The sequence below is a fragment of the Lepidochelys kempii genome, chromosome 25 (genome assembly GCF_965140285.1).
Source record: "Lepidochelys kempii isolate rLepKem1 chromosome 25, rLepKem1.hap1, whole genome shotgun sequence".
Taxonomy (NCBI): Eukaryota; Metazoa; Chordata; order Testudines; family Cheloniidae; genus Lepidochelys; species Lepidochelys kempii.
In genome coordinates this window covers 4613949-4626075 of record NC_136404.1, presented here as the reverse complement: position 1 = coordinate 4626075, position 12127 = coordinate 4613949, and the positions used below count along the sequence as shown (strand labels likewise).

Here is a 12127-nt window from a genome sequence, read left to right as displayed (position 1 = left end):
TGTAAGATTACAAGCAAAGATGGTTAGTATCGACTCTCACTAACCATTAGAAAGCAAGGAAATATCCAATTAAGGGGTCATTCTTTAACATACCACCCTCATTCACACTTCACAACTCAGTATCATGCACCTCTAACATGTATACACAATATATAACACTACAAACGCCCTGGACCTCAAAACCTGAACTCCAACTACATAGCATATGCTTGTAGACATCTCTTTACTAAATTATTCTATTGCGTGTTATGCGCACATGAGGGAAATATGAGGTTGGAATCAAGCTTGTACATTCCATGCAAGTGTTATTAACAGAGAACTTGGTGTGAATATTGTGTGCCTGCACATTTTAGAGATGCACGGTACTTTGTGATTGATAGGAAATGTCAGAGCAGGTAAACATGAACCATGGCTGTTAACGAAGGGTGGATCAGTAAGTGTTACATTTAATAAGTTTAGATTGCTTAAGGGGTTTTTTTGAGTGATAATTTCCATAGGTTTTATGAAGTGTGGATGTTTGACGGGGTATCAAGAAAAGGGAAGAGCAATTGGGGAGAGGAAATGTGCACATCCCCTATAGACACTATGCAGTCGTTTCCCTCCCTTCTCCCATGCTAAGTAGGTACAGGGTTCTCTCCTGGATTACTGCCCCACAGAGGAGCTCTTCTCTTCCGTTATTTTCGTACCACATAATGCTCATTCTGCACACTGGTTCCTGGCACTATTAGTTTCCTTACCAGGCATTCTAAGGAAAAGAAAAAGTGAGAGCATCAGAATAAAGACAGTGGACTTCAACAAAGCAGACTTTACCAAACTGAGAGAACTGGTAAGTAACCTCCCATGGAAAGAAAATCTCAAGGGAAAAAAAAAAAAGAGCTCAGCAGTTTCTCAAACAGACAATATTAAAGGCACATCAGCAAACTATACCAATGCAAAGGAATGAAAGGAAGAGGCAAATATGGCACCCTCAAGAGCTCTTTAATGACTTTAAAAAAAAGGAATCCTGCAAAAAGTGGAAATGCAGAAAAATGCTAAGGATGAGTACAAAAATTGGCACCGCAGAGACTTGGTGGGATAATACGTGTGACTGGATTATTTGTATAGAATAGTATAGCTTGCTCAGGAAGGACAGGCAGGGGAAAAAGAGAGGAGGTGTAGCCTTGTATATTAAAAATGTATACACTTGATAGAAATAGGAGACAGACTTGTTGAAAGTCTCTGGGTAAGGATAACGCGTAAAAACCAAGGGTGATGTCATGGTAGGGTGTACTACAGACCATCTAACCAGGAAGAAGAGGTGGACAAGGCTTTTTTTAAAAAACTCCAAAGCACAGCACTTGGTGGTGATGGAGGATTTCAACTACCCAGACATCTGTTGGGAAAGTGACACAGAAGGGCACAGATTATCCAACAAGTTCTTGGAATGAATTGGAGACAATTTTTTATTTCAGAAGGTGGAGAAAGCTACTAGGGGAGAGGCTGTTAAAGAGACGTTATTAATAGGACAAGAGAAAACTATCCCACTGCACTGGAAAGATAGGAATTATGGTAAGAGACCACCCTGGCTTAAAAACAAGCTCTTCAACTATCTGAAACTCCAAAAAGAAAAAAAGGTCTTACAAAAAGTGGAAACTAGGTCAAATTACAAAGGATGAATACATATATAAAAAAAGTACGTAGGGACAAAATTAGAAAGGCCAAGGCACAAAATGAGATTAAACTAGCTAGAAACATAGAAGAGTAACAAAAAAAACATTTTACAAATACACCAAAATCAAAAGGAAGATCAAGGACAGGGAAGCCCGTTTTTCAATGAGAATGGGGGGGTGGGGAGGGGACAGAAAATATGGAAATGGCAGAAGTGCTAAATGACTATTTTGCTTTGGTTTTCACCAAAAAGACTGAACATCTATCATAGTGAATGCCAGTGAAAATGAGGTAGGATCACAAACTAAAATAGGGAAAGAACAAGTTAAAAAAAAGTTTCCAAGTCACCAGGGCCTGATGAAATACATCGCAGAATACCCAAGGAGCTGACTGAGGAGATATCTGGAGCCATTAACGATTATCTGCAAAAAAGTCACAGAAGACGGGCAAGATTCCAGAGGACTGTAAAAGGCAAATATAGCGTCAATCAATAAAAAGGGAAATAAGGACTACCTGGGGAAATACACACCAGTCATTTTAACTCCAGTGCCTAGAAAGATAATGAAACAAATAATTAAGCAATCAATTTGCAGACATCTAGAAGCTAATGTGGTAAGTAACTGTCAACATGGATTGGTCAAGAATAAATCGCATCAAACCAACCTAACAGCCTTCTTGGACAGGGTAACAAGCCTCGTGAATGGGGGGGGGGGGAGCAGTAGATGTGGTATATCTTGACTTTAGAAAGGCTTTAGATACTGTCTCACGTTACCTTCTCATAAACAAACTAGGAAAATATGACCGAGATGGAGTTGCTATAAGGTGGGTGCATAACGGGTTGGAAAACCGTTCCCAGAGAGTAGTTATCAGGAGTTCAAAGAGAAGCTGGAAGGGCAAATCGAGTGTTGTCCAGCAGGGATCAGTTTTGGGTCTGGTTCTGTTCAATATCTTCATCAAGGAATTAGACAATGGCATAGAGTACACTTAAAGTTTATGGACGATACCAAGCTGGGAGAGGTTGCAAGTGCTTTGAAGGATAGGATTAAAATTCAAAATGATCTGGACAAACTAGAGAAACTGTCTGAAGTAAAGAGGGAGAAATTCAATAAGGACAAACACAAAGTACTCCACTTAGGAGGGCACAACCAGTTGGCACACACACAAAATGGAAAATGACTGCCTAGGAAGGAGTACTGCGGAAAGGGATCTGGGGGTCATAATGGACCACAAGCTAAATTTGAGTCAGTGTAACACTGTTGCAAAAAAAGCAAAACATCATTCAGGGATGTATTAGCAGCAGTATTGTAAGCAAGACACAAGAAGTAATTCTTCCGCTCTACTCCGCGCAGATTAGGCCTCAACTGGAGTAGTGTGTCCGGGTCTGGATGCCACATTTCAGGAAAGATGTGGACAAATTGGAGAAAGTCCAGAGAAGAGCAACCAAAATGATTAAAGGTCTAGCAAACATGACCCATGACAGAAGATTGAAAAAATTGGGTTTGTTTAGTCTGGAAAAGAGAAGACAGAGAGGATGTGAAAACAGTTTTCAAGTACATAAAAGGTTGTTACAAGAAGAAGGGAGAAAAATTGTTCTCATTAAACTTTTGAGAACAGGACAAGAATCAATGAACTTAAATTGCAGCAAGGGCAGTTTAGGTTGGACATTCTGAAAAACTTCCTGTCAGGACAGTTAGGCACTGGAATAAATTGCCTAGAAAAGTCGTGGAATCTCCATCACAGGAGATTTTTAAGAGCAAGTTAGACAAACACCTGTCAGGGATGGTCTAGACAATACTTAGCCCTGCCATGAATGCAGAGCACTGGACTAGATGGCCTCTCGAGGTCCCTTCCAGTCCTACGATTCTATAAATAGAATAATACAAGCATGTAGGGACAAAATAAGAAAGATTAAGGCACAAAAGAAGTTACACCTAGCAAGGGACATAAAGGACAGTAAGAACTAAGAAGAGGTTTTTTTAAATACATTAGGAACAAGAGAAAGGAAGGAAAGTGTAGGTTCTCTACTGAACAGGAAAGGAGAGCTAATAATAGAAGACGTCCCACAGAAGGCTGAGGTGCTTAATAACTATTTTGCTTCAGTCTTCACTAAAAAAAGCAAACGGTGACCAGATACTTAACAAAATTAATATTAACAAGGGGGAAGGAAGGAACACAAGCCAAAACAGTGAAAGAACAGATTAAAGAATATTTAGGTAAATTAGACGTATTCAGGTCAGCAGGGTTGGATGAAATGGACCCTAGGGTACTTAAGAAAGTAGCTGAAACAACCTTGGAATCATTACTAATTATCTTTAAGAACTCACAGAGGACAGGGAGGTCCCAGAGGACTGGAGAAGAGTAAATGTAGTACTTATCTTTAAAAAGAGGGGGTGAAGGAAGAGGACCTGGGGAATGATAGACCAGTCAGCCTAGCTTTGATACCTGAAAAGATACTGGGACAAAATATTAAGCAATCAGTCTGTAAGCGACTGTAATCAGTCGCTTACAGACTGATTGCTTACATTACAGATTACCTAGAGATAACAGGGTTGTAAGTAAAAGCCAACATTGATTTTGTCAAGAATACAACAAGCCAAACCAACCTAATTTCTTTTTCTGATAGTATTACTGCCTTGGTTGTTGGTGGGGGACGGGAATTCCAAGAAGAAAAGAAAAGATGTAGACATGATATATTTGGATTTTAGAAAGGATTCTGACAGTCCGATGGGACATTCTCCTAATGAAACTAGGGAAACATGGTCTAGAAGAAGCTCTACAAGGTGGATGCAAAACTGGTTGAAGGATCATACCCAAAGAGCAGTTACCAATGATGTGCTGACAGACTGGGATGGCACATCTAGTGGGGTGACGCAGGAGTCTGTCATGGGTCCAGTACTATTCAGTATTTTCATTAATTACTTGCATAACAGAGAGGAGAGTATTCCTATATATAATCTGTGGGTGACACCAAGCTGGAATCGGTTGCTAGAACTTTGGAGGACAGAATTAGAATTCAAAACAACCTTGACAAATGGAGAACTGGTCTGAAATCAACAAGACAAAATTCAGGACAAACAAGTACTACACTTAGGAAGAAAAAAAAATTAAATTCACAACTATAAAATGGGAAATAACTGCCTAGGTAGAAGTACTTCTGAAAAGGATCTGGGGGTTGTAGTGGATCACTGCATATGAGTCAACAAGCTGCAAAAAAGGTGAGTATCATTCTGGAGTGTACTAACAAGAGTGTTGTAAAACATGGGAGGCAACTGTCCCACTTACTCAGCACTGGTGAGATGTCAAATGGGAGTACTGTGTCCAGTTTTGGGTACCACACATTAGGAAAGATGTGGATAAATTGGAGACGGTCAAGAGGAGAACAATTAAAATGATAAAAGGTGTAGAATAGCTGATCTCTGAAGTCACGTTTAGTCTAGAAAAAGTGGTAACCTGAGTTTTCAAATATGTTAAAGGCAGTTATAAAGAGGACAGTGATCAATTGTTTTCCAAATCCACTGAAGGTATGATCAGAAGTATTGGGCTTGATCTACAGAGAGAGATATTTAGGCTAGATACTAGGAAAAGCTTTCTAACTATAAGGATAGTTAAATATTAGAATAGGCTTCCAAGGGAGATCATGGAATCCCCAACTTTGGAGTGTTTAAAAGCAGGTTAGTCAAACACGTATCAGGAATGATCCAGGTATATTTGGTCCTGCCTCAGTGCAGGGGAGCTGAACTAGCTGATTTCTCAAGGTTCATTCCAGAACTACATTCCTATGATTCCAGACTGTAATTTTTTTTCGAAGCTGTAATTTGGCAAACTAGACTCCTCTCCTGGAAAGCTTCCTTATTTTGCCATCTGTGGGCCTGGGTGTGACATAAGAATGGCCATATACATCAGACCAGTGGTTCTCAACCAAGGGTACGTGTATCCCTGGGGGTACTCAACTCATCTAGATCAGAGTTTCTCAACTGGAAGGTTGCAGCCCCCAGGAAAGGTGGGGAGGTCACAGGACAGGTTTAGGAGGATTGCAGATGCAGAGCTGGCATTAGGGGATGGCAAGCAGGGCAAATGCCCAAGGCCCCACACCACAGTGGGGCCTTCAAAGCAAGTTTACATGTTTCAGTCCTGCCACTTGGAGCTCAGGCTTCAGATTCGGCTCAAGTATCACACTGAAATGGAAGTACAATATTAATACTCCAATGGATTTTATAAATATGGTAAAAATGAGAAAGTAAGCAATTTTTCAGTAACAGTATGCAGGGACACTTCTGCATTCTTATGTCTGATTCTGTAAGCAAGTAGTTGGGGTACGCATTACAAATCAGACTCCTGAAAGAGGTATAGTAGTCTGGAAAGGTTGAGAACCACTGTGTTAGACCAATGATCAATCTAGCCCAGTGTCCTGTCTTCTGACAGGTTTCAGAGTAGCAGCCGTGTTAGCTCACGAAAGCTTATGCTCAAATAAATTTGTTAGTCTCTAAGGTGCCACAAGTACTCGTTTTCTTTTTGTCTTCTGACAGTGGCCAATGCCACTTGCTTCAGAAAGAATGAACAGAATAGCGCAACTATTGAGTAATCCATCGCATCATCCACTCCCAAATTCTAGCAGTCATAGGCTAGGGTAACCTAGAGGATAGGATTGCATCTCTGACCATCTTGGGTAATAGCCATCCAGGAACTTATCAAATTCTTTTTTAAAAACTTACAAGATCCTTCACAACATCCCCTATACAGATTGACTGTGCACTGAGTGACATAGTACTTCCTTAGGTTTGTTTTAAACCTGCTACTTATTAATTTCATTGGGTGAGCCCTGGTTCTTATGTTATGTGAAGGAGTAAATACGACTTCCTTATAAACTTTCTCTGTACCATTCATGTTTTTATAGACCTCTAGCATATTTCCCCTCAGTCATCTCTTTTCCAAGATGAAAAGTCCCAGTTTTTTTAACCTCTCCTCATATGGAAGCTGTTCCATTCCCCCTAATCATTTTTGCTGCCCTTCTCTGTATCTTTTCCAGTTCTATATTTATTTATTGGAGCCAGGGTAACCAGAACTGCACAGAGTATTCAAGCGGTGAGTGTACCATGGATTTATATAGTGGCACTATGATTTTTCTGTCCTATTTTCTATCCCTTTCCTAATGGTTCATAACATGGTTAACTTTTTTGACTACCGCTACACACTGAGCGGATGTTTTCACAGAACTACCTATGATGATTCCAGGATCTTTCTTGAGTGATAACAGCTAATTTAGACCCCATCATTTTATATATACACACACATATAAACACACACACACACGGGATTATGTTTTCCTACATGCATTACTTATATTTATCAATACTGAATTTCATCTGCCATTTTGTTCCCCAGTCACCCAGTTTTGTGAGATCTTTTTGTAACTCTTTGCAGTCAGCTTTGGACTTAACTACCTTGAGTAGTTTTGTATTATCTGCTAATTTTGCCACCGCATTGTTCACCCCTTTTTCCATATTGTTTATGGATACACTGAACTGTACTGGTCCCAATACAGATCCCTGGGGACACCACTATTTACCTCTCCCCATTCTGAAAACTGACCATTTATTTCTATCCTTTGCTTTCTGTCTTTTAATCAGTTACTGATTCATGAGCGGATCCCTCCTATCCTATGACTGCTTACTGTGCTTAAGAGCCTTTGGTGAAGGACCTTGTCAAAGGCTTTCTGAAAGTCCAAGTACACTATATCCACTGGATCACCCTTGTCCACGTGTTTGTTGACCCCTTCAAATAATTTGAATATATTGGTGAGGCATGATTTCCCTTTACAAAAACCACGTTGACTCTTCCCCAACATGTTGTGTTCATCTGGGTGTCTAGTAATTCTGTTCTTTACTATAGTTTCAACCAATCTGCCTGGTACTGAAGTTAGGCTTATCAGCCTGTAATTGCCAGGATCACTTCTGGAGTCTTTTTTAAAAACTGGTATCACATTAACTATCCTCCAGTCATCTGCTACAGAAGCTGACTGAAGTGACCGATTACATACCGCGGTTAGCAGTTTTGCAATTTCATACTTTAGTTTCTTCAGAACCCTTGGGTGACTACCATCTTGCCCTAGTGACTTATTACTGTTTATCAATTTGTTCCAATATCTCTATTGACACATCCATTTGGGACAGTTCCTCAGATACGTTACCTAAAAAGAATGGCTACGGTGTGAGAAACTCTCTCACATCCTCTGCAGTGAAGACCAATACAAATGATGTATTTAGTTTCTCCACAATGGTCTTACCTTCCTCGATCATCCAGTGGCCCCACTTCTGATGTACTTAAAACAAAAATTACTGTTAATTTTTGTGTCTTTTGCTAGTTGCTCTTCAAATTCTTTTTTGGCCTGCCCAATTATACTTAACTTGCTAGAATTTATGTTCCTTTCTATTTTCCTCAGTAGGATTTGACTTCCAATTTTTAAAGGATGTCTTTTTGCCTTTAACCGCTTCTTTTACTTTGTTGTTTAGCCACGGTGACAGTTTTTTGCTCCTCTTAATATGTTTTTTTTTAATTTGAGGTATACATTTAATTTGAGAAATTACATCCAGTTCATAAAACCAGACTGCACGGTAGGAAGGCTGATGATAGGGTCCAGAAGACAAGACAGCAGGATGGAAGAGGCCACAGTTGCCATCCTGACCTTCCCAATGCTGAAGAAATATGATGTGGAAGGTCAGAAACATCCCTCTCCTGCCCCCCACCTAATAACTCCTCTAAGTGATTTCTAGGATTAAGAGGCCAACTTGGAATTCTGCAGAAGTTTAGCACTAATTAGCACTGCTGCCATCTCCAAGGCTTCCCCCCAAAGAGTAGCATAGTCAGCAGAAAGAAGCAGGTTGTAGAACTGGGTTCATATCTCCCCTTCAGTGCCTTCTATAGCACAGCTCTGCCACTGTGTCAAAGATGGTGATGCTTGACATAAGAGAAACCTTCAAGCACAGATGTCTCCTACAGGAGCTGTAGACAACTGTTGCCAGGCAAGACTCCCACTCTCAGTATGGGACATTAAAATAAAGGGTTCATTGGGGAGAAAGGCATATCCCGATCCATCCTATATCCTCCACTACTACTTCCCCCCGCATCCCTAATCAGCGCCTTTCTTGCCTCCAGCTCCACCCCGTGTCAGCGTAGGATAGATCGGGCACTATCTCTGCCTGCCAGATTCCAAAATTGCTCCCTGGACATGCTCCCTCCTCAGCACAAATTTCAGTTGAAGAAACCTGAAAATACAGTCCCTCTACCCATGTGGTGCTCGCAGCGAGGAAGAAAAGGAAGCAGGGATATGAGGGGTAGTGAGCAGTGTCTTTCCCAGCTGCACTCCTCTGAGTTCAGACTCAGACAGCAACCTATCTTTGGATCAGTAGCCACTACTGTCAGACTGATAAATCATAGATGGTTCATCAAACTTAATTATGCAGGGGAAGCTGAGAGTAAATAAAGGAAAGCAGGGGTATTGATGGAAGTGAGGGATGATAAACTGGTAATGCCAGTGCATCAAACATCCTGAGGATGATCAACTACAGGGACTGCCTGGGGAGTAGGGCTCCCTGACTGTCTCCTACAAAGAGCGGAAGGAGTTTTAACTTTTCCTCTGGGGTCAGCATAGTTAGTAAGTAAGTTTAAAAACAGTTATATATCACCAACATTGAATGATACAAGAATCAGTATGTATGTGAACATATGGGATCAGCAGTGTGGGGTTTCTAGGTGCCAACGTCATTTTTAGGGCTTGTTTACACTTAGAAGTTTACCAAAATAGCTATTCTGCAATGGTTGTTTCAGTGTAAGCCCCTGTGTGGATACTTATTCCAAAATAAGACTGCTCACACAGGGCTTGTGCCAATGTAACTATTACGGAGTAATTATTCCAGAATAGCAACTTCCATAAACTTTCAGGGCTTCAGATAGTAAGGGCCCATGAAAATCAGATATCTGATACAACCTTAACCATGATACCACTAACAAGTTTCCATAATACATCTCTGCCCTGAAGTTCTTACAATCAACATAGGAATCAAAGACAAGGGGCAGAAAATCACTTTGGGAAACAGAGGGTGAAGGTTCCTGGGTCTGCTTAGAAAGCTGAGTTTTAAAGGAAAGAGGGTGAGCTTCTGGCAGATGAAGACAAGATGTTCCAGCTATAGAAGATAAAAGTGATAGAAGGCACAAAACTAGGAATGGGGAAAGGAGACACAGGTTTGAAGAAGGCAAAAGGATGAGGAAACAGAGAGTGAATAAAAAGACAGAGATGGTAGGGGTTAAAGGCAATGTAGGGCCTTCTATGAAGAATATGCTCCTTTTATGTATTCAGACACAGGAAGCGAAGGAAGGATCACAGTAACATTAAGTCACAGGAAAGGAAGATGACTTTGGCAGCAGCATTTCAAACAGACTGGAAGGAGAAGAAACAAAAGAAAGAGAGGCCAGACAAGAGATTATAGCAATAAAGGCAGAAAGTGACCAGGATACGGACAAGGGTTTTAGCAGTCAATACAGGACAAATTTTAAAAGAAAGAAGCAACAGGTGTTAGCAAGAAAGACAACATGGGGCAGAGTAGAATAAAACATCATAGCAAGATTACAGGCTGAATCACAAGAAAGAGTGGAGTTATCAATGGAGACAGAAAAGAGAAATTAGGAGAAAAGATGAGAAAGTCTACTTACCAGTAACTAGTTTTGAGTAGACTATCAGTAAACATCTTCATTACTGGAATGCAGGGTGCATGGGCCAGCAAGAAGTTGAGATAGTGGCTGGACACCCAAGATGTCAGCATCAGCTAAGTATGCTAGAGTGGATAGGGGGTGTGGAAGTGTCATGAGTATATAGGGCTACGGGGTGATAATGAATGTATAAGTGGTGATGAAGTAAAAAAGAGGAAAGTATACAGAAGAAGCGAAAACAGAGAACTGAAGGACAATGGCAGACAGAAAGAGGGGAGTATGAAAAACTGTTCAAAGGAACCTGAGTTGTCAGCAACTCTAACCAATTGTATGGCACTCCAAATATTCAATACAGCATCCAAGGGCAAGATAGGGAAGAAAAAGAAAAAAAAAATATCACAAAAATCAGGTGGATTAAGTCATCAACCATGTCAAAGGCAGCAAAAATGAATCATAAGAGAACACTCTATATGACCCAGCCCCTTACCCCTTATTCTCCACAATATCAACATATCCAAGGCCCCATGACCCAAAACATTCCCCCATCTGCTTCTAACAGGGCACAAAACACACACTCCCCACATACACTTCATCATCCATCACCCTGCATCAGAAGGAGACACAACACTCCCTCTCGCCATGGGGCAGCTCCAGGTACACACTCTCTCCACACACATTCTTCCCATCACCCAGCTCACTACACATACAGGTAGTCAGTACACTTGGCTTTACTCGAAAGATCTCTCACCAGAGCAACCTCACTGACAGTAACACGGGGGGGGGGGGGGGGCTAGTATAGCCAAGGTCTCCCAAAGTCTCTGGAATTTAACAGGATGTGGGTAACCTTACCCAGAGCAGGTCTAACTTATAGTGCTGATGTTAGTGCACATGGGATCCCTGTCCACACTCGTACTCCCACCAGCCAGAGGAGCTGCTCTAATCTTGCCAATAATGAGAATTTAAAAAAGAAAAGAACACGATGTAGACAAGCTCACACCCGCTGCCCATGGCCTGCATCCTGCACACCCAATACCACTGCAACCGGCTCCACTTCCCGCTCATGATGTGCCGCCGCAGGCCAGGGCCTCCCCCACCCCAGGCCCCGGCCCCGGCCCCGGCCCGCCCCTCCCCCCACAGGCCCCAGGTCTCCCCCTCCCCCCACAGGCCCCGGCCCGCCCCTCCCCCCACAGGCCCCAGGTCTCCCCCGCAGGGCCAGGCCACAGCCTCGCTCTCGAGCCCAGCCTGGCCCGCTCCTTCCACCGCCAGGAGGCAAGTCCGACCTAGCCCCAGCCTCGCCGCACGCCTCGCCCAGCCTGGCCTCACCTGGCGGCGGCTCCGGCAGGGCCTGGGCAGCGGGAGGCGAACAGCTCCGCAGCGCGCAAGACAAGCCGCTCGCTGCGCCGCCTGCACACGCCCCCGCTCCGCCCACCGAGCCCCATTGGTTACTTTGCACACGTGGCCGGCGCCCCATTGGAGCAACAGCCAGTCCGTCAATCGTACCCCCGGGGCGGGCGCTCGCGGCGGGCGGGCGCGGGGCGGCCGAGGCCGGCGGCGGGAGGGGGGAGAGCGGGCCTGGCGCGAGGAGGGGCGGAGCTGGGCAGGGCGCGGAATCACCTGGGCTGCCGCCGCGGTGGCCCACGGGCCCCGTTTCTCGGCGCGGGCTCTGTGTCCGGGCGCGGGAGCTGGGGGAAGGCCCCGTCCCCCGTCCCGGCCGCCTGCTCGGTTCGTCCACGTAGCCAAAAGCGGCTTCCAGCCCTTGGGGAGCGTGTCCAGGGGC

The 12127-nt window shown here is 43.3% G+C and overlaps 1 protein-coding gene across 1 annotated transcript in view; it reads right to left on the bottom strand.

The window, feature by feature from the left end:
* ELAVL1 (ELAV like RNA binding protein 1) overlaps positions 1–11781 on the bottom strand; it is a 111121-nt gene extending 99340 nt beyond the window's left edge. Inside the window, exon 1 of the mRNA XM_073324407.2 lies at positions 11674–11781. The gene's annotated coding sequence lies outside the window, so the exon portion shown is untranslated. The remainder of the gene's footprint in view (positions 1–11673) is intronic.
* Positions 11782–12127: the final 346 nt, after the last annotated feature.